A 20,266-nucleotide genomic window follows, 5' to 3' on the forward strand; every position below is an offset into this window, starting at 1 on the left:
AAAACCCCATTGTCTCAGCCCAAAATCTCCTTAAGCTGATAGGCAAACCTGCGTTTGCCTATAGGCAAATCTTCAGCAAAGTCTCAGGATACAAAATCAATGTGCAAAAATCACAAGCATTCTTATACACCAATAACAGACAAACAGAGAGCCAAATCATGAATGAACTCCCATTCACAATTGCTTCAAAGAGAATAAAATACCTAGGAATCCAACTTACAAGGGACATGAAGGACCTCTTCAAGGAGAACTACAAACCACTGCTCAATGAAATAAAAGAGGATACAAACAAATGGAAGAACATTCCATGCTCATGGGTAGGAAGAATCAATATCATGAAAACGGCCATACTTCCCAAGGTAATTTATAGATTCAATGCCATCCCCATCAAGCTACCGATGACTTTCTTCACAGAATTGGAAAAAACTACTTTAAAGTTCATATGGAACCAAAAAAGAGCCTGCATTGCCAAGTCAATCCTAAGCCAAAAGAACAAAGCTGGAGGCATCACGCTACCTGACTTCAAACTATACTGCAAGGCTCCAGTAACCAAAACAGCATGGTACTGGTACCAAAACAGAGATATGGACCAATGGAACAGAACAGAGCCCTCAGAAATAATGCCACATATCTACAACTACCTGATCTTTGACAAACCTGAGAAAAACAAGCAATGGGGAAAGGATTCCCTATTTAATAAATGGTGCTGGGAAAACTGGCTAGCCATACATAGAAAGCTGAAACTGGATCCCTTCTTTACACCTTATACAAAAACTAATTCAAGATGGATTAAAGACTTACATGTTAGACCTAAAACCATAAAAACCCTAGAAGAAAACCTAGGCAATACCATTCAGGACATAGGCATGGGCAAGAACTTCATGTCTAAAACACCAAAAGCAATGGCAACAAAAGACAAAATTAACAAATGGGATCTAATTAAACTACAGAGCTTCTGCACAGCAAAAGAAACTACCATCAGAGTGAACAGGCAACCTACAGAATGGGAGAACATTTTTGCAATCTACTCATCTGACAAAGGGCTAATATCCAGAATCTACAATGAACTCAAACAAATTTACAAGAAAAAAACAACCCCATCAAAAAGTGTGCAAATGATATGAACAGACACTTCTCAAAAGAAGACATTTATGCAGCCAAAAGACACATGAAAAAATGCTCATCATCACTGGCCATGAGAGAAATGCAAATCAAAACCACAATGAGATACCATCTCACACCAGTTAGAATGGCAATCATTCAAAAGTCAGGAAACAACAGGTGCTGGAGAGGATGTGGAGAAATAGGAACACTTTTACACTGTTGGTGGGACTCTAAACTAATTCAACCATTGTGGAAGTCAGTGTGGCGATTCCTCAGGGATCTAGAACTAGAAATACCACTTGACCCAGCCATCCCATTACTGGGTATATGCCCAAAGGATTATAAAACATGCTGTTATAAAGACACATGCACACATATGTTTATTGCGGCACTATTCACAATAGCAAAGACTTGGAACCTAGCCAAATCTCCAACAATGATAGACTGGATTAAGAAAATGTGGCACATATATGCCATGGAATACTATGCAGCCATAAAAAAGGATGAGTTCATGTCCTTTCTAAGGATATGGATGAAGCTGGAAACCATCATTCTCAGCAAACTATCGCCAAGGACAAAAAACCAAACACCGCATGTTCTCACTCATAGGTGGGAATTGAACAATGAGAACACATGGACACAGAAAGGGGAATATCACACACCAGGGCCTGTTGTGGGGTGGGGGGATGGGGGGAGGCATAGCATTAGGAGATATACCTAATGTTAAATGATGAGTTAATGGGTGCACACAGCAACATGGCACATGTATACATATGTAACTAACCTGCATGTTGTGCACACGTGCCCTAATATTTAAAGTATAATAAAAACAAAAATGAAAGAAATAAAAATATGCATGAATTAAATATCAATGCTATCAAAAAAGTTGCAAAATAAATGAGAGACAAAAATAAAAAAATTTAAAAATTAAAAATTAATGGGTTATAAGACAATATTCACAAGCCTTATGGCAACCTCAAACCAAAATGCATACAATGGATACACACAACATTAACAGCAAGAAACCAAATTATATCACGTGAAAAAAATTACCTTCACTAGAAGAAGACAGGAAGGAAAGAAAGAAGAAAGAGAAGACCACAAAACAACCAGAAAATAAACAAAATGGCAGGATAAAGTCCTTACTAATCAACAATAACATTAAATGTAAATAGACTAAACTCTCCAATCAAAAGATGTAGACTGGCTAAATGGATGGAAAAAAACAAGACCTATTGATCTGTTGCCTACAAGAAACACATTTTACCTATAAAGACAAAGACTGAAAATAAAGGGATGGAAAAAGATATTCCATGCTAGTGGAAACCAGTAAGGAGCAGGAGTCACTAAACTTACATAAGACGAAATAGATTTCAAAACAAAACTATAACAAGAGACAAAGAAGGTCCCTATATAATGATAAAGGAGTCAATTCAGCAAGAGGATATAACGATTTTAAATACCTATGTACCTAACATTGGAGCTCCCATATATATAAAGCAAATATTACTATAGCTAAAGGGAGATATAGACCTCAACACAATAATAGCTGCAGAATTCAACACCCCACATTCAGCATTAGACAAATCTTCCAGAAAGAAAATCAACAAAGAAACACACACTTAATCTGCACTATAGACCAATGGCTCTAATAGATATTTCCAGAACATTTCATCTAAGAGCTACAGAACACAAAATCTTTTCATCAGCACATGGATCATTCTCAAGAATAGGCCTTCAGAATGTTAGGTCACAAAACAAGTCTTTAAACATTTTTTAAAATTGAAATAATATCAAGCATCTTCTCTGACCACAATGGAATAAAACCAGAAATTCATAACAAGATGAATTTTGGAAACTATACAAACACATGAAATTAAACATCATGCTCCTGAATGACCTGTGGGTTCATTAAAAAATTTACAAGAAAAAAACAAACAACCCCGTCAAAAAGTGGGCAAACGATATGAACAGACACTTCTCAAAAGAAGACATTTATGCAGCCAACAGACACATGAAAAAAATGCTCATCAGCACTGGCCATCAGAGAAATGCAAATCAAAACCACACCAGTTAGAATGGCGATCATTAAAAAGTCAGGAAACAACAGGTGCTGGAGAGGATGTGGAGAAATAGGAACACTTTTACACTGTTGGTGGGACTGTAAACTAGTTCAACCATTGTGGAAGACAGTGTGGCGATTCCTCAGGGATCTAGAACTAGAAATACCATTTGACCCAGCCATCCCATTACTGGGTATATACCCAAAGGATTATAAATCATGCTGCTATAAAGACACATGCACACATATGTTTATTGTGGCACTACTCACAATAGCAAAGACTTGGAACCAACCCAAATGTCCAAAAATGATAGACTAGATTAAGAAAATGTGGCACATATACACCATGGAATACTATGCAGCCATAAAAATGATGAGTTCATGTCCTTTGCAGGGACATGGATGAAGCTGGAAACCATCATTCTCAGCAAACTATCTCAAGGACAAAAAACCAAACACCGCATGTTCTCACTCATAGGTGGGAATTGAACAATGAGAACACTTGGACACAGGAAGGGGAATATCACACACCAGGGCTTGTTGTGGGGTGGGGGGAGGGGGGAGGGATAGCATTAGGAGATACACCTAATGTAAATGACGAGTTAATGGGTGCAGCACATCAACATGGCACATGTACACATATGTAAAAAACCTGCACGTTGTGCACATGTACCCTAGAACTTGAAGTATAATAAAAAATATATATTTAAAAAAAAAGAAGAGATCAAGACCATCGTGGCTAACACGGTGAAACTCCATCTCTACTAAAAATACGAAAACAAAAAATTAGCCAGGCATGGTGGTGGGCACCTGTAGTTCTAGCTACTCAGGAGGCTGAAGCAGGAGAATGACGTGAACTTGGGAGGCAGAGCTTGCAGCGAGCCAAGATCGCACCACTGCACTCCAGCCTGGGCAACAGAGAAAGACTCCATATCAAAAAAAAAAAAAAAAAATTAAGAAGAAAATTTTTTAAATTCTTGAAACAAAGGATAATGGAAACCCAATATACAAAAACCTATAGGATACTGCAAAAGTAGTACTAAGAAAGAAGTTTATAGCTATAAGTGCCTTTATCAAAGGGGAGATAAAATTTTAAATAAACACTACAACAATGCATCTTTATGAACTAGAAAGGCAGGAGCAAGCCAAGCCCGAAGTTATTAGAAGAAAAGAAATAATAAAGATCAGAGCAGAAATAAATGCAAATGAAATAAAAAATACAAAAGGTCAATGAAACAAGAAGTTGGTATTTTGGGAAAAGTTAAACAAAACTGACAAACCTTTGCCCAGGCTAGAAAAAGAGAGAAAATCCAAATAAATAAAATTGGAAATGAAAAATGAGACATTATAACTGGTACCTCAGAAATTCAAAGGGTTATTAGTGGTTACTATGAGCAACTAACTATATGCCAATAAATCAGAAAATCCAGAAGAAATGGACAAATTCTTAGATACATACAAACTACCAAAACTGAAACAGGAAAAAATTCCAAAACCCAAAGAGACCAAAAACAAGTAATAAGATTGAAGCCGTAATAAAAATCTCCCAATAAAGAAGTGTCAGATCTGGTGGTTTCACTGCTGAATTCTACCAAACATATTAAAAAAAAAAAAAAAAAAAAACTAAATATGAACCTAGTCAAACTATTCTGAAAAATAGAGAAGGGAATGCTTCCGAACTCATTCTACAAGGCCAGTGTTACTTTGATATCAAAACCAAAGGCACATCAAAAAAAAGAAAACTACAGACCAATATCTCCTGAATATTGATGCAAAAATCTTCAACAAAATACTAGCAAACCAAATTCAAGAATACATCAGAAAGATCATTCATCATGACCAAGTGGGATTTATCCTTGGGGTGCAAGGATGGTCAACATATGCAAACCAATCAATGTGATACATTATATCAACAAAATGAAAGATAAAATCCATATGATCATTTTAATTCATGCTGAAAATGCATTTGATATCATTCAACATCCCTTCACAATAAAAACCTTCGAAAAACCGGATAATGGAAAAACATACCTCAGCATAATAAAAGCCACAGGTAGTATCATACTGAATAGGTAAAAACTGAAAGGCTCTCCTCTAAGATCTGGAAGACAACAAAGATGCCCACTGTCACCACTGTTATTAAACAGAGTACTGGAAGTCATAGCTAGAGCAATCAGACAAGAGAAAGATATACACCAATTTGGAAAGGAAGGAGTCAAATTGGACTCCAAATAGGAAAGGAAGGAGTCAAATTATCCTTGTTTGAAGATGATATGGTGTTATATTTAGAAAAAACTAAAGATGCTACACACAAAAAAACCTCTTAGAACTGATAAGCAAATTCAGTACATTTGCAGAATACAAAACAAGCATACAAAAATCAGTAGCATTTCTTTTTTTTCTTTCTTTTCTTTTCTTTTCTTTCTTTCTTTTTTTTTTTTTTTTTGAGGCGGAGTTTCGCTCTTGTTGCCCAGGCTGGAGTGAAATGGTGCGATCTTGGCTCACCGCAACCTCCACCTCCTGGGTTCAAGCGATTCTCCTGCCTCAGCCTCCCGAGTAGCTGGGATTACAGGCCTGCACCACACCACACCTGGCTAATTTTGTATTTTTAGAAGAGACAGAGTTTCACCATGTTGGCCAGGATGGTCTTGATCTCTTGACCTCGTGATCCTCCCACCTCAGCCTCCCAAAGTGTTGGGATTACAGTTGTGAGCCACTGAGCCAGGCCAAAAATCAGTAGCATTTCTATATGCCAACAGTGAACAATATGTAAAAGAAACAAGAAAAGCAATCCCATTTGCAGTAGCCACACATAAAATCAAATACCTAGGAATTAACCAAAGAGGTGAATTAGCTCTATAATTAAAACTATAAAATACTGATAAAAGAAATTGAAGAGAATACAAAAAAATGGGAAAAAATGTTCCATGTTCACAGACTGGAAGAATCAATAGTGTTAAAATGTCCATACTACCCAAAGCAACCTACAGATGATACAATCCCTATCAAAGTGCCAATAACATGATTTACAGAAATAGAAAAAATAATCCTAAAATTTATATGGAACCACAGAAGACCCACAATAGCCAAAGCTATCCTAAGCAAAAAGAACAAAACTGGAGAAATACATTATCTGACTTCAAATTACACTACAGCACTATAGTAACCAAAACAGCATGGTACTGGCATAAAAACAGACACAGAGACCAATGGAACAGAATGGAGCCCAGAAACTAAAGCACACATGTACAGTGAACTCATTTTCAATGAAGGTGCCAAGAACACACTCAGGAAAAGAGAGTCTCTTCAATAGATGGTGCTGGGAAAACCGGATACCCATATACAGAAGAGTGAAACTAAACCCCTATCTCTTGCCATATACAAAAATCCAACCAAAATGGATTAAAGACTTAAATCTAAGACCTCACACTAAACCACTACTACAAGAAAATCTGGAGAAAATCTCTAGGACATTGGTCTGGGCAAAAGTTTCTTGAGCAATCTCCCACAATCACAGGCATCCAAAGCAAAATTGGACAAATGGGATCACATCAAGTTAAAGAGCTTCTGCACAGCAAAGGATACACTCAACAAAGTGAAGGGACAGCCCACAAAGTGGGAGAAAATATCTGCAAACTACCCATCTGACAAAGGATTAATAACCAGAATATATAAAGAGCTCAAATAACTCTACAGGAGAAAATCTAGTAATCCAATCAAAAAATGGGCAAAGGATTTGAATAGACACTTCTGGAAAGAAGACATACAAATGGCAAACAGGCGTATGAAGAGCAGTTCAACATCATTGATCATCAGAGAAATGCAAATCAAAACTACAATTAGCTATCTTCCTACCCCAGTTATAATGGTTTATATCCAAAAGACAGGCAATAACAAATGTTGGCAAGGATATGGAGAAAAGGGAACTCTCGTACACTGTTGGTGGGAATGTAAATTAGTATAACCACTATGGAGAACAGTTTAGAGATTCCTCACAAAACTAAAAATTTAGCTACCATATGATCCAGCAACGACGCTGCTGGATATATATCCAAAAGAAAGGAAATAAGTATATTAAGGGGAAATCTGGGGCTGGGCATGGTGGCTCCCACCTGTAATCCCAGCACTTCGGAAGGCCGAGGTGGGCAGATCACGAGGTCAGGAGTTGGAGACCAGCATGGCCAACATAGTGAAACCCCGTCTGTACTAAAAATACAAAAATTAGTTGGGTGTGGTGGCAGGCGCCTGTAATTTCCTACTCGGAAGGCTGAGGCAGGAGAATTGCTTGAACTCGGGTGGCAGTGGTTGCAGTAAGCCGAGATCGCACCACTGCACTCCAGCCTGGGTGACAGAGCAAGAAAAACAAAAAGAGATATCTGCACTCCTATGTTTGTTGCAGCACTGTTTACAGTAGCTAAGATTTGGAAGCAACCTAAGTGTCCATCAACAGATGAATGGATAAAGAAAATGTGGTACACATACACAATCGAGTACTCTTCAGCTATAAGAAAGAATAAGAGCCTGTCATTTGCAATAACATGGGTAGAAACAGAGATTACTATGTTAAGTGAAATAAGCCAGGCACAGAAAGACAAACATCACACATTCTTACTTATTTGTGGGATCTAAACATCAAAACAGTTTAACTCATGGACACAGAGAATAGAAGGATGGTTACCAGAGGCTAGGAATAGCAGTGGAAGGGTGGGGGAGAGGTGGTAATTGTTAATGGGTACAAAAACAAACAGAAAAAAAAAATAAAACTCACTAGTTGATAGCACAATAGGGTGATAATAGTAAATAACTTAATTGTATATTTTTAAATAACTTAAAGAGTATAATTGGACTGTTTGTAACTCAGAGGATGAATGCTTGAAAGGAGGGATACCCCATTCCGCATGATGTGATAATTTCATAATGCATGCCCATATCAAAACATCTCATCTGCCCCATAAATATATACACTTACTATGTATGAACAAAACATAAAGATTTTAAAAATAACTTTTAAAAATCACTTATGAAAAAACAAACAACTTTTTGGAAAGTTAAATGGATCCTCAGAATAGATGAGTGACACGAGAGTTTTGTGACAATGTCTGATTGGGTGTGGTACTGACTTCTCATCTGTAAGAAGCAAAGATTACAGTTGCTCCTAGGGAGAGGATTTATGACAATTGAGTTATTTTGAGAGACTCTGCTTTTAGGCAGATAAAGACCTTCAGAAACTCAAGTGCCTTTAGCTTAAAATAATTTTTATTCCATAATGGCTTGTTCTAGACCCCTTTACAGCAGTACCATTGTTACTCTTCACATCATTCTCTCATTAAAGCTTTTACAGCTTTGAATCATCAACAGTCTCAAAATCAAAAAATACTTCAATGGGCATTCTGATCCCTGCACTCCTAGTCTTTAAATTTTCAAAAAGGCTTTATAATAATGCTAATTGAAAACAAAAATGAAGCAATGAACCATAAAAAGCATTAAAAATATCTCAGCTTACAAAATGATATATTTAAAGTTCTCTTAAATATGTTGATGGGGTTCAGGACACACTACTCCGAAACACGGCACTTTGGCATTTGAGAAAACAGTGGGAGCAGGAAGATCACTCTCACCTTCCCCTCATACTTTGTCCCTTGAAACAGGCCATAAAATCTAACTGACAGTCCCCTGAAGAAGGTTATAAGACCTTCATGTGAAGGATGCCCACCCTAAACCTAGAAGAAACAAACATTCTTAACTCTGAAGACACAGGGACACAGAGAACAATCTGAACAAACAGGCCTTGCCAAAGTTCCCTGTAGTTCATTCTCTTTAGATCATATCCCATGTATCCAGTGTCAGGCTTCAGAACATAATACTTCAAGTATAGTGCCTTGGCATGCTGAGTATGCTGAGCTGAAGAAAACCAAAAGGGCCTCAGAAGAAATATCTGACTTTCTCCTGCCCTCCTTTCTCCTGCTCCTCTTTCTCCCTGAAGAAATGCCGTAAAAACTAGAATTCCTCTTCCCCAAAGCAAGCCATAAAACCTAGAAATGTTACCTTAACTTTCCCTCACCTTTTTGTCTAACAGTTGGCCATAAAGAAATGTTCTGACATACCTTACCTGATAGATCATAACACCTCATTCCTGAAGGGGTCCTGCCTAACCCAGGAAGAAGGAATGTTCCAGAGAGAAACCAAGAAGAATCTGAACAGACAGGTCTTGCTAGCTTCCCACCTCTCAGTCTATTACCATTTGTCCAATCACATTTCTACATGATTGTTCATTCTTCATCAAATCTAAACATAACACAAGTTTTCCTGTTTCTTTGGCTCTAAATTTCTGGAGGCTAATTTGTCATTTAAATTTTTGATTAAATAAATTTGCATGTTTTCTCCTATTAATCTATCTTCTTCTCAGGTTTATTGCAGACCTAGACAGGAACCCTGGGAAAACTGAGGAAACTTTTTTTCATAACTTTCTACTTCATCAAACTTAGCATAAAAATGCACAGGTTTCTGTTTCTTTGGGTCTTCATTTCCTTATGAAGGCTCACATGCTATGTACAACTTATATTAATTTGTTAATTTGTCTTTTGTTGTAGGGTCTCAATCATGGGCCTAGTGATGGGTGGGATTTCTTCTCCCCCAGAGTGTAAACAATGAATATAAATTTTCCCCAAGTTCAAAAACTAAATATCTTCACAAGAATTATTACATATAAACTTAACAACAAGTACAGAATTACAGAGTCGTATTGTAATGTTGCTTTGTGGTACTAGCTTACTTCAGCTACTAGGTAATTTACTTGTTCTGGCTCTCTTGTTTTGCAGCACCTTAAATTCAAATCTGTGCCTCAGCCACATTGCAAATGATCACCTCAGAGAGACAGATGTAGAAAGTTGAAACAGAAATACCTTAAAATATGAAAATGTATGAATATCTATTAACATATTTTCTAAAGAAATGCATATTTTCAATACATTATATAAATGTAAATATTTTTCTTCATGACTCCTTGAACATTCTAAGATAATGAAAAATATTAGCACTTTTAAACACCTAGTCTTGTTTATTAACTCTGTTCAGGCCCAGAATACTGATTTACACATAGTAGATCCTAAATAAATATTCTTTGAATGAATGCAAGAATGCATTTTAGGACTCAAAATAAATTTTGTTTTAAAGACATGTGCCCACTAGAACTTTTCCATTTCATAAATAAGAGGCGAGACTTTGAAACACTAGCTCTGTAATTTGTGTACAGATAGAATATAGAGAGCTCTAGGCAAATAAATGTTCTCACCATTAATGACTTTCTGAGTCACTTTAAATCACTACAAGATTACAGAACTGTACCTAATTCCTATTACTGTGTTTCAAAGAAACGCGTTTTGTAAGGTTCTTAAAATAATTCTGATAAAATGTTAAGGTGTTCTCACTAATTCACAGAGGATACCTTTAGTCACAAAACCACTTGTTTAGGGGTTTTGTCTGCTGCACTTGTTAAAATATGGTTAAATGTATCACTTTCAGTTCTATTTAAAATGGTGTAAAAGTGGTAGAAACTAGTTTCAAAGAATGTTGCACAGATTATGAGAGTAAATACAAATCTAAACAATTTAAATTGAAATTTTTCCACAGTGCGAAAAAAAAAACTTACCTACTCCTGCCTTTTCTTTGGTATTTCCTTCAGAGAACTTGAAATTGTAAATGCTTTCTCTGTCTCCTGAAAAAGTATGTAAATACTTAAAAAACTAAATGAGTCTATTGGCTTTTTTACATGACAGGAATGTCTTTCCTGGGGGTCTTGGAGCCATTTCTTGCAATGTAAACACCAAGGAGGTTGGTGCCCTGTCTCTGGATGTTTAGCCCTGGCACCAGGCTCCAAGTTGTACATTTTTGCTTGTCAAAAAGAGACAGGAAGTTTCATTTTTCCTTTGAATAAAGACAATTAACATGTATGTCATGGATTATATCTGTTTTGTTATATAAAAAGGGTAGAATTTCTTTTTGCCTTTGTAGTCCATTTAGCATACTGCCTATGATGCACATTGCAATCTGGTTTAATGACTATGCAATAATAAAATGTTTATCAAGCAAATGGGCTCGCTGCCTGATGCACATAGGAGCCAGTACCAAGGCACTGGCTTCTGAGAAAAGAAAGGCTTTATTGCAAGGTCAACCAGCAAGGAGAGGAGGTGGGTCAAATCTGTCTCCCCAGTTTGGGATCTGGGGCAAGTTTTAAAGGGGTCAGAGGTCAATGGAAAGGATTCAGGAATGTTAGCGTGGCAGGGTCTGATTGGAGGGCTCTAAATTTGACCATTTTTAGTAAGGGGTGTTGCGGTGGATTTTAGCTCCAGATCTTCTAGGCCATTGGACTCCTTGCTTCTGAAATGGTTCTGGCATTCAGATTCTGGTCATGTCCTCTTCTTGGTTCCATGGAGATGAATAAGTTCCGGTGTTATTAGAGGTAAAAGCTTTTTCTATTGTGCATTCAGGGTACATGACTTGTACTCTTGGCTCTGTTATGCCTGCAAGGTACCTTGACATTCTGTTATCAACAGAGTAGGCCCAGTTTGGGTTTGTCCAGCAGTTACAAAACTGTTTCATTATTTTCTACATTCACTGAGTTAAAAGGAGAGTTTTTTTAAAAGATTTCTCCAGTGAGATTCAGACACACTATTTTTTAATAATTGATTTTTGCTATAAATTTGGTTTGGAAAAGAAAGAAAAAGCTAAATTAAAACAAAAAGAGTAAAATAAAACAAAGACTGGAACTAAGGCATTAAAAATGTTTCTTGTCTATTACAAATGAAGTAGATCCCATGTACTTTCCTGGCAACAACAAAGATTATAGAACTAATGTGCTATAAACCAGATGTTGGGAAGTAGAGGTTGCAAGCTCACAGAATGCAGAGCATTTGGTTTTAGTTAAATCCATCTGTGTAAGGTTAGTAAAAATAAATTAAATCGTTCTCACATCAAAACAACCCATTTATTTCAAAGACAATTATAAAATAATTCAACTACATGCTAATAAAAATATTTAATTGATGAAAGTTGAAAAAAAAAGAAAGGCAATGAAATATTTTCATCAATTAATACATCAAACCCCATTGTAGGAGTGGTCTTAAAAAATAAATTACAAAGAAAGCTCACAGAAAGTGAACTATTATCTTTATTATCACTAATTATTACTTGATTACATTCTATGTCATCTAGCCTAACAGGAAAACAAAAGGCACTGAAGATCAAAATGCCAGTTCTCCACTTCTTCAATATCAAAATATTATCTGAACTTCAGGCTTATAAGTAAAGAGTTCTGATTAAAAAAAAAAAAAATGACCAAGGCAGCCTTAACATCCCCTTCAGCTTGATTAAACTTTTTTTTCTTTTTGAGATGGAGTTTCTCTCTTGTTGCCCAGGCTTGAATGCAATGGCACGACCTTGGCTCACTGCAACCTCAGCTTCCCAGGTTCAAGCTATTCTCCTGCCTCAGCCTCCCGAGTAGCTGGGATTACAGGCATGCGCCACTATACCCGGCTAATTTTGTATTTTTAGTAGAGATGGGGTTTCTCCATGTTGGTCAGGCTGGTCCCGAACTCCTGACCTCAGGTGATCCGCCAGCCTCAGCCTCCAAAAGTGCTGAGATTACAGGCATGAGCCACCGCGCCCGGCAGCTTGATTAAACTTCATACAGACTTCTGACCTCCCTTTTCTTAGAGCAGTTTCCTTAGAAAACTTGTAATTGTAAATTCTTTCTCTGCCCCTTTGAGCTGTAAAGCTTTGCAAAAGCTTCTTGCCAGCTTACAATGCAGGAATATTTTTCTTAAGGACCTTGAAGCCATCCCTTTGAAATGTAATCACCAAGACTGATAAGGCTCCTATCTTCTAGATCCTATGAAAGGATAGAAGTCTAACTTCTTCAATAAGCATAAGTGCCAACAAGCAAACATGAATAGCCTAATCACAGAGAAAAATACCTGCAAACCCAGAAATAATTCAATTAGATCCACATACCCCATTGATCAGCTGCCTACCTCCCCCAGACCCCAGTATCCTTTAATACTCTTCCACTAACTCACCTCAGTGCTTAAAAGCCCTCCTGCCCTTTGTTTCATTGCAGTTGAGCTCAGATGTTCTACTCTCTCCCCTATTACAATAGCCTTGCATAATATCTTCCTTGCCTGCTTAACTAAGCAACTTTGTTCAGTACAATTTTTGCTTTGACGAAACCTAAGCTTTGTCAAAAGAAAAGAAGCTTGAAGAGAATGAGAACTATTTAATCCCTTATTTATTTTTCAGAAAGTACTTTGTTTATTGTAGATAGTATAGATATATATGTAGATTATATTGTAGATGTAAATGTATAAATATGTAGACTATATTATAGATGTAAATGTAAAAATAAATTAAAATGTATAAATATATATTTATATGTAAATATACATAGTTTACACTATAAATGAAACATTCTTCATAATTCTCTATTGGCAACATAGGAACAAAATACTGTGAAGATAGTTTTGGAATACTGGTTTATTTAATTTCTTACAACCGAAAATTCTCTATCTTGCCTTTTTATCACCTGTAGATAGTAAACTTTTTCTACTATTTCTATCTAAATGCCTAGCTATCATAAGAAAATCCTTAAAAGTTCATTGTTTCTAAAACTAATATAATCTTCAAAAAGAAAATCAAAGGATTTTCATTCTGACAAATGAGTAATAATAGTAGATTGTCACATTACTCTTACAGAAAGTAAAGCAATTTATTGACCTATTTCTAAGGAAGGACAATAAACTCACTATATATTAAATATATTAATTTTTTCCATTAAAATATATACCACAAATTTAATTTCATGTTTTATAATCATAATAACCAGGAAGATACGTAGATGAGACACAATAGAAAAATGTCTTGCTAGAAATTGACCACAGATACAAATACAGTACGACAGAATGGTGCAAAATGTATCACTATCCCTTTTACTAAATTTGCCTGTCAGAGAGTCCATACAGATGGTCATCTAGGTGTTGATTTATTTTCTCCACATTTTATTCTCCCATGATTCTTTGATTCTTTTTCTGCTTCTCAGTTATACTACCAGGATCCCAGTTCCATTTTGAATAAGTAATGACAGATCCTAGGGGTCTGGAAATCCAAAGAGAAGGCTGAACAAATTTTTCAGAGATAGAAATCAATGAAATAAATTTACTTTTGCTATTACCAACAGCCTTCGGAATATACTCTTGATACTCTTTAAGCTATCAAAATCTATCTCTTGATTTTGTATTACCACATATTTTCCCTCATGAAAGTTAAAGGTAGTAGATGAAGGTGAGTTGAAAATAAAATGAAGTCAAAACACATAGTTACTTAGAATAAAAGTTGTTCCCTTTGGCTATATGTCTTTACATGTGCACTTCCTACTACTTGGGAGGCTCTCATCCAATTATCTCCAGCTTGCTAAAACTTTATATTGTTGAAATTTCACCTCAAAAATCATTCCCTCTAGAAAACTATCCATGATTTCCCATTCTAAGCCAGGTTTTCTCAATTTTGAGCTACCATAGTGCTATAAATTTTGCCTTCATAATCCTTAAGACACACAATTATATTTTCATGTGTGCGAATAATTGCTGTCAATAGGTCTCACTAATCACTAAGCTCCTTGGGTGCAGGGACTGTGGCAATTCTTGCTCAACACTGTATTCCCAGAAATTAGTACTGTTCCTAAAACAAAGTAATGCTTAATAAATGCCTGTCGAATTAATAAATTATTTAATTAAAGTCCTCAGTCTGGTTTTAAGTGTACACTCTACTGCCTACTAGCTATCTGACCTAGAGCATATCTATATACATAATATTTTAAATAAAATAAAAATAAAATTATTTAGCTTACTAGTATATAATAATTTTTACTGAGACACGGTAAAGGTACAGAATTAGAGCATATTTAGCTAGAGGATAATTTTGAGATAGCGCTGCCCTCTTTGCTATAAACAGAGACAAAGCCTGAGTTTATTGAGCAGATTATGCTAGTAATGAAACAGTTTTACTAAGCTCTTAATGTTCTACTGAGAAAAAAATCAAAAAATTTAGTTTTAAAATCATTGTAACCCACGTAATGAAGGATTTCATGTTTTCTATTTTCTAAAGGTTTTTGACATGTAAACTTTTGTTTGTTCACTTGTTTTTGTGTGAGGCACTGAGCATTAGGTTATTTGATGAGGAAAAATTAAGAATGATGAAATAGATGATTTCATATTTTCTTTAATAATCATAAATATTTTATTTTATAACAAGAAAATAAAAATCCCAAGAAAGAGACCTTTTATTATATTCTTACTCTTCCTCCCAGAATGATCCAAGGGGAAAAGAGAAAAAGCTTGCCAAGATGCTGCAGTTTATCTTTTTAGTTCTTTAATACTTAGGCACTAAATCTGCTTTCCTTCATAAATGAAGCAATATTCTAAATTCTGTGTTTTCAAAGATTAATTCATACAAAAGGTAGTCCTCCATTTTATTGTTTGATAGCTTAATCAAAGTTAGAGGACTTTTATTCCAGAATCTGATCAGAGTTAGACTTCTTTTTGGGCATCTTCAGCCTGAAAAGGTTTCCAATGAGAGCATCAGAGTTCTACCCAGTCTAGGCACTGATCTTTCACTCTAAATATTGATTCCAGACCTAAGTCAAATGAGAGTGAAACTCTTAACCTGTTGTCCTTTATCTGCCCAATTTTTAAATTCCTGGGATAGATAATTGATATCAAGGCACAAATGACAATAGTGGATTTATAATTAGAGTATCAATCAAAGTAAAAATAGAACCAAATCCAGGAGCCAAATGAACACTGCAACATTTACAAATTACATACCAACTCCCTTGTGCAATAACAGACTGTTTCATCGACTGATCACAGATTCGATTTAATCGGCAAAAATTAAAAAAAAAAGAGAGAAAAACGCATCATGGTGTTAGGTTTTTCTGGATCTTGAAACACTTCTTTTCAATTGTTTGGACCTTCTCAGCTTAAAATTTGATTAGGTCCTGCCACTGGAAACCCTTAAGTACATTGAAACTATTGACATTTTTGTAATGATGGTTCCTATAATCCCCAGGTCTCCAACTCTGAGCAGGAGAACTCCCAACTTCTATTTCTATGTGTCAGGGATTTTCTCCATGCCGTGCATTACTCCTACATTCTTGTACCTCAATTCTGAATTACATGGGCTCAGTCAAAGGACAGCTTCTGCTCTTTTTCTGAGAAAGCTACTTCACAATAATAGGTGTGATATTGTGAAATATATATTTGGTTTTCATCTCCTTTGTTTCCTGACATACAGCCCCTAGAATCCTTGGAATCTCCTGAGCAATAAGTGTGAATTTTTGTATGCTAAACAGTAGACTGATGGCTGGGCTAGGGGCTCCTAAGTAGCTTCAGGATGGGGACTGGTCACTGAAACAAGCAAAGCATTATAAAAAGGTTGGAACATTCAGCCCCATCTACCAATCTCTGGTGGAGTAGAGAGACTGAGGTTAAGTTGGTCACCAATGGCCAATGATTTAATCAATTGTGCCAGTGTAATGAAGCTTCCATAATAACCCAAAAAGACTAGGTTTTGAGAGCTTCTGGAGAGCTGAATACGTGGAGGTTTCTGGAGGGTAAGGCACCTGGAAAAGGCATGGAAGCTTCTCTCCTTCCCCCATACCTCATCATATCCAATTCTTCATCTGATGTGCATCTGTATTCTTTGCCGTATCCTTTATAATAAACTGTTAAATGTAAGTAAAGTATTTCCCAACTTCTGTGAGCCATCCTAGCAAGTTAATTGAATTCAAGGGAGGGGATCATGGGAACCCTGATTTATAGCCAGTTAGTTAGAGGTATAGGTGGCAACCTACTTATAACTTGCAACCGGCCTCTGAACTAGGAGGCAGTTTTGTAAACTAAGCCCTCAATCTGTGGGATCTGACACTACCTCCAGCTAGATAGTGTCAGAATTGAACTGAATTAGATGACACCCAGGTAGTGTTCCCTGTAGAATTGATTGCTTGGTGCCTGGTAAGGAGACATCCCCACACTTCTTGGTGACCAGAGGTAAGATTTTCTGCTTTGAGAATTAAGAGTAGGAAAAAAAAAAACACCGATCTTTTCTATATCAAAATAGTCAATGGTCTGAAAAACATTCATAGGATACCCCTGCTCACACTTACTATTGCCCTCTGATATGGTCTGGCTCTGTGTCTCCACCCAAATCTCATCTTCAATTGTAAACCAAATTGTAATCCTCAGTGTTTGGGGAGGGACCTCGTGGGAGATGATTAGATCATGGCGGGGAGTTCCCCTATGCAGTTCTCATAACATTGAGTGAGGTCTCACGAGATCTGGTGGTTTTATAAGGGGCTTTCCCCCACTTCAGTGTGCACTTCTCTCTCCTGCCACCATATGAAGAAGGACGTGTTTGCTTCCCTTTCTGCCATGATTGTAAGTTTCCTGAGTCCTCCCCAGCCATTTGGAACAGGGGGTCAATTAAACTTCTTTCCTTTATAAATTATCCAGTCTTGGGTATGTCCTTATAACAACATGAAAACAGATGAATATACCTCCTCTTAATTTTGTGTTTGCCAAGTTTTTATATTTTAGTTTTCTCTGTCACCCTCATTGATGTCATTTGTTGCCTGTTTGAGAATTCCTTCCTCCTCTAGCTCCTGATTCCTGCAGAAGACTTCTTCTGGTTCTTACACTTGCACATAACATTGGCTCCTGAATAGTTGAATTAGACTTGTTTTTAAAATGCTAACTTAAAAGTCTTTGCCTCCCTTTCCATATTCTGGAGTATCTTTTCATCTTTTCCTTTTCCCTGCCTTTGGTATACATGCTATTCTGATGATTCTCCAAATGTCTTCTGCGACCATCATAAAGACCTAGATCTCCTTTTCCCAAGTTTTGCCTTGCTGCCTGAACTTTATGTAAGCTCAGCTGGGTTTGGAAATTATCAAAATGTCCCCAAATTTGTTCTCACTATGCAATTACTATGTCTTCTATTTCCCACAGTTTCTACTTCTATTTCTATTTTATGCAGTTTCTTTCTTATATACAAGATTTTTTAACCTGGGTTTAAAAAAAATAGTTTTAAAAGGTTCCTCAAAAAGAGTCAAAATTAGACCCTGATTTTTAATTTTTACCTTCCATGCTGTAAGAATTGCTAAAAACACACTATATTCTGAAGATTTCCATTTAAACAATGTTTTCCTAATATCTCTAAGCAAATATGGCTTTCAGACCAAAATGTTGCAGGAAAAAACCTTTACATATTCCTTCCAGATCCAGTAGATTTTCCTTCAGTTTGAGCTAACTTAGTTTCTTTTTTAATTACCTACATAACAAAGGGTCTTATTTTTTACTGAAGGATTTTAACCTCCAACACACTTGGTTGGAGATATTTACTGCCATAATGAAGTTCTATTTAAAGTCAAGTAGAAGTCTGAAGGTCCCCAAGCAAAGAAAAAAATAAAATAAGGGAGACCATGGACACCCAGCAAACAAGCCATGCAAGTAATCACAAAATGATATATTTTCATGTGAACATATGTACTCATACAATGTATGAACTCCATTGAATGTTCTCAAGCATTCAGCACTGAAATGCCAAACAAATGAGGCTGAACAGAATACAGAGAGGCCAAAGACAATCATGTAGTCCTGCCCCTTCTCCCTAGTTGACTCTCAAAACAGTGAAGAAGGACATTGGAAAACCTAGGAAATGCAGTACTTGATGCCTCTTAAAAACTTCCTAAGAAACAGTGAAAAAGGAAAAAAAAAACTTGAAGCCAATATTCTGAAATGGCATAAACTAACAATTTTTAAAAAGGGTGATATAGCAAGCAAGTGAATATGAACAAAAAAAAAACTCCCATGTCTACAAAAACATCAGAGATGATGGAAAAGTAACAGAAAGCAGAGCATCTCTAACAGACCTCTCCTGAGACCTAGAAATTCCAGAAGTGAATAAAAAAATTTTTAATCCAGATATTTAATATATCATGAACTTTCAATCTTGAATTAAAATATGTAAATCAATGCTGTATTTTTCCAGCCAATAAATTTATTGTGAATCTGATTAAAATTGTTCCAATATTTGGGTATTTTATGAATTATTACTACTAAATATATTTGTACATTATTGCCTACAGTTAAACCATTACAATGTGTGTGTCCTAAATAGAATCCTATGCCTGCAAGAGATAGATTAAAAGTTATTAATGACTCTCTTGGTTGAGTATTATCATTTACTATAATTGAATTACTTTAAGAATTTGGCCCAGTAATATACTATTATTAAATATACACAGAACAGTACAAGTAAAACATGCCAGGGAAACAATGTCTTTGACCTTCAAAAACTCAGTTTAATTACTCAACCAGTCGAATTTATGGTCAACAATGCAGAACAGCTTTTCACTGAAGGATTCAAATATATGCCGTTTGTGCTGCATTTGGAACTCTTCCAGACCAATTCTGCAATCTATTGTATATCAGGTTATATCCAATATCTCTTATTGCTATACATTTTAATTTTGGATGATATTTATACCCAATTATAATAGTTTTTCTCAAAATGGCCTATTTTCAGAATTAACAGATTACTATATCTTTGCCATTGTTTATTTGGAAGGGGAAGGGAAGTCTTCATTTAATGTAGTCCCAGTTTTGAAAAGCTTTTTTCAGTTAACTAAAAAAACTTATTCATACTGTAAAGTCATAGAGTATATAACAATATAATTGAATGAATTATTCTAAGATAAAATTATTTAGGTTTGTGATTTACAAAGATTTACAAGATTGAATTACCCTAACTGGAGATACAATTCATTTTTTCTCTCAAATCTGAAAGGTTTTTGTGTTTTAACAAGGGTTTTACTTTGTGCATTCATTTTTTATTGATACATTATACTTTACATATTTATGGGGTACATGTGATATTTTGTTCCATGCATAGAATGTGTAATGCTCAAGTCAGGGTATTTAGGGTATCCACCACCTTGAGAATTTATCATTTCTAAGTGTTGGAATGCATTCATTTTTTAAACAACTTTTTTTT

General features: G+C 35.9%; 1 long non-coding RNA gene across 10 annotated transcripts in view; it reads right to left on the bottom strand.

Moving 5' to 3' along the window:
• LOC103786954 (uncharacterized) overlaps nt 1-20,266 on the bottom strand; it is a 461,968-nt gene that overhangs the window by 294,900 nt on the left and 146,802 nt on the right. The gene's annotated exons all lie outside the window — the stretch shown is intronic.

This window comes from Pan paniscus, chromosome 13, assembly GCF_029289425.2.
Source record: "Pan paniscus chromosome 13, NHGRI_mPanPan1-v2.0_pri, whole genome shotgun sequence".
Taxonomy (NCBI): Eukaryota; Metazoa; Chordata; class Mammalia; order Primates; family Hominidae; genus Pan; species Pan paniscus.